This window comes from Alligator sinensis, unplaced genomic scaffold (genome assembly GCF_000455745.1).
Source record: "Alligator sinensis unplaced genomic scaffold, ASM45574v1 scaffold831_1, whole genome shotgun sequence".
Classification (NCBI taxonomy): Eukaryota; Metazoa; Chordata; order Crocodylia; family Alligatoridae; genus Alligator; species Alligator sinensis.
Window position 1 is genome coordinate 248,161 of NW_005843176.1, and position 3,861 is coordinate 252,021.

At 52.3% G+C, this 3,861-nt stretch overlaps 1 pseudogene; it reads right to left on the minus strand.

The window, feature by feature from the left end:
* Positions 1 to 3,781, minus strand: part of LOC102379742 — a 23,625-nt pseudogene extending 19,844 nt beyond the window's left edge.
* Between the last annotated feature and the right edge of the window lie 80 nt (positions 3,782 to 3,861).

Sequence of the window (3,861 nt, forward strand, 5' to 3'; positions counted from 1 at the left end):
CTGGTCTCAGCCTGCTCCTCCTGTGGCAGGGTCCTGGCTGCACAGCAGTAAATGGGAGTGAGGCCTCAAATGTGACTAACTCTGGTGTCTTGAGAATTTGCAACAAACCCTGAACAGTGGTGAACCCTTGGCAAAGGGAAGAGGCTGGCAACTCAAAGAAAGATCTACCCTAAAAAGGGTTCTGGACTCTTCTCAGTCCCCCTTAGTTCAGGAGAGGGCACAGAGCCCAGCCACAGGGATACCATGTTCAGTACTTCAGCTTTCTCAGCAGAAACTGCATTACAGAGAGTGCAGTGAAGGGCAAGAGGGCAGGGGAGTAAAATGCACCCAAGGATGCATCCTTCTGGAAGGAGGCTGAGAAGCAAAACCTTCCAGGCTAGTGGGAGAACATGGCAAAGCCCTCCTCACACAAAGCAACAATATGGCTTCTAGCCTGTGTGCACGCGCTGGTGGTAGGCCAGGCTGAAAGAGCGGGTAAAGCTCTTCCCACACTCCGAGCACTGATGTGGCTTCTCCCCAGTGTGGATGCAGTAGTGTTTAGTCAGGCTGGAGGACTCGCTGAATCTCTTCCCACACACAGAGCACTGATATGGCTTCTCCCCCGTGTGGATGCGCTGGTGCATGGCTAGGTTGAAGGAACGGGTGAAGCTCTTCCCACAGTCAGAGCACTGATGTGGCTTCTCCCCAGTGTGGATGCAGTAGTGTTTAGTCAGGCTGGAGGACTCGCTGAATCTCTTCCCACACACAGAGCACTGATGTGGCTTCTCTCCTGTGTGTATGCGCTGGTGGCTGGCCAGGTTGTATGACTGGGTGAAGCTCTTCCCACACTCAGAACATTGATATGGCTTCTCCCCTGTATGGATACGCTGGTGTTTCGTCAGGCAGAAGAAATGGAGGAATCTTTTACCACACTCAGAGCACTGATGTGGCTTCTCCCCTCTATGGATGAGCTGGTGGAGGGACAAGCTGGAGGACTGGGTGAAGCTCTTCCCACAGTCGGAGCACTGATGAGGCTTCTCCCCTGTGTGGATGCGCTGGTGGATGGACAAGCTGGAGGACTTGGTGAAGGTCTTCCCACAGTCGGAGCACTGATGTGGCTTCTCCCCTGTATGGATGCGCTGGTGGATGAACAAGCTGGAGGATTGGGTGAAGCTCTTCCCACAGTCGGAGCACTGATGAGGCTTCTCCCCTGTGTGGATGCGCTGGTGGATGGACAAGCTGGAGGACTTGGTGAAGGTCTTCCCACACTCAGAGCACTGATGTGGCTTCTCCCCTGTATGGATGCGCTGGTGGATGAACAAGCTGGAGGATTGGGTGAAGCTCTTCCCACACTGAGAGCACTGATGTGGCTTCTCCCCTTTGTGAATGCGCTGGTGTCTGGTCAGGTTGGAGGAGTGTGTGAAGCTCTTCCCACACTCAGAGCACTGATGTGGCTTCTCCCCTGTGTGGATGCGCTGGTGGTCAGCCAGGCTGAAGGAGTGGGTAAAGCTCTTCCCACACTGAGAGCACTGATGTGGCTTCTCCCCTATATGGATACGCTGGTGTCTCGACAGGCTGGAGGAGTCGCTGAATCTCTTCCCACACTCTGAGCACTGATGTGGCTTCTCCCCTGTATGGATGCGCTGGTGGCTGGCCAGGTTGTAGGACTGGGCGAAGCTCTTCCCACACTCAGAACACTGATGTGGCTTCTCCCCTGTATGGATGCGCTGGTGGCTGGCCAGGTAGGAGAACTGGGTGAAGCTCTTCCCACAGTCAGAGCACTGATGCGTCTTCTCTTTTGTGTGGATGCGCTGGTGTCTCGTCAGGCTGGAGGACTGGGTGAAGCTCTTCCCACAGTCAGAGCACTGATGTGGCTTCTCCCCTGTGTGGATGCGGTAGTGTTTGGTCAGGTTGGAGGACTCGCTGAATCTCTTCCCATTGCAACATGTAACCTTGTGAACCCCTCCCCCCGCCACCCCCATAGAGCTGTTCAGTGAAGCCTGAGACCAGGATTCAACACTTCCTCGGTTTCAGGTCAACTTGACCAAGAGACACCAGGCAGAGTCCCAGCCTCTCTCATGTCTTACAATAATGGCTACACACAACTTCACGCAACCATGCCGATTTCCACGGGGGACTACAAATCCCACCATGACTTGGGACAGGATGTTAAGAGGTATGGCTACACTGGGCTGAGGAATCAACTTTTATCCTGCTAGATGAAAATGGAAATCTCAGTTCATGGCAGCCCTATAGAAACCAGGCCTGTGCCTAAAGATCAACACAGCAAATTCGATTGTCCCCCCGCAGCCATAGTTAGGGGGTAGAAGTGAACGACTGCTTGTCTTCACAGGTTTGAATTTCAGGGCATGGGAAAGCCACCTGCCTGCACACACTACAGCATAAACTAGTTGAGGTCAGCACCCTGGAAGGGCAGTGCAGGATAGGTCTGCAGGTTTCAGGCCCTGTCACTGTGGACATGGAGCATTTCTGAAAGGGGATTCAGGGGAGGGGACAGCCACAACTCACCTAGGCACAGGTCCGCAGAGCTTGAAATTTTCCCATGGTCCTCATCACCACAGACCCAGAGCTCCTCCTGTCCTCGCTGGATGCAGCTGATTAAGTTGGGTGTGGGGCCTTGATATCCTGTTTGGGGCACCAGTTAAAGAGAGTTTGTGGTTCGGTCCTGGTTGCAGAATAACCAACTGGGATATGGGGAATGGATCCAACGAACTCATGCATACTACTGGGGCCTCAAAGCAGAAGCAAGAGTGGACCTTTAAGATGAATAAGAAGGCACTGCAGTTAGAAGCATTTGATAGGCGATTGCCTTTGTCACGTAGGTGGTGTGGGGATGGTCACAGGAAACCAAGCACCAACAACTCTAAGTGATAAAAAGCGTGCAAGACCAACAAGAGTTCCCAGGGACGAAGGTGGAGATGCAGTGATGTGCTAGCCACCACAAAGATGAAGCTTTCACTATTGACAAGGCACAGAAATGAAAAGACACTGGACACATGCAGCTCGATAGCATCTGTATTATTAGTACCATTGCAGGGAAAGGAACAGGAGCGAGTTTCTTTTGTGGGAAGGTATAACGCGAGGCTAGGTGGCAGCGAACAGAATCCAGGACAGATGGCCGACCATGACACTTTGTAGGAGAGAGGAACATTCACCAACAGGGCAGAGGAAGGGAAGATTTTAGATGAACTGCAGTGGCAATGAAAGGAATCATCACATGCGGTGGAAAGATATTGCCAGAAGGGGGAGATGAGCATGCAGGTGGGCAAATCCTGCAGGTTTTCAAACAAAGGTCCTGGGTGTCCGAGATATGGACAGCACAAGGCAGAAGGAGACGCCTTTTCAGCACATGAAAGCCCATAATGTAGGAATGGATGACATGGTCCTTGCTGAGCTACATATAGCCTTCGAGCCTTGCCCTAAAGATGTCCTTTGGGGGAAATGGAGGGAAAAGAAAGTGCTAGAAAAGCAACGTGACCTCATAGAAGCCAAGTCCCTCAGCCCTGCACATTTTTAAAAAAAATATTTTTTCATCTTCCATATCAAATTAGCCAGATCAGTTCTGATCAGATCAGACAGTAAGTGACATAGCTGACATGGCAATAGGGAGAAGCAGGAAAAGGTTTTACCCAGGGAAACGAGGGCTTGAAAGTTCCTCAGCATCTGGTCACGGTAAAGCCCCTTGTCTGCCTCTTCTAGCAGCTCCCACTCCTCCCACGCGAAATACACAGCCACGTCCTCAAAGGCCTCCCGGAGCTGCAAACACAAGCATTACCCCATCAGCATCTCCTGCTCCAGCTGCCTTCAGCCCCCACCACCTTCTCCAGAATCCGCCTGGGTGACAGCTGTGTGCAGGATGGG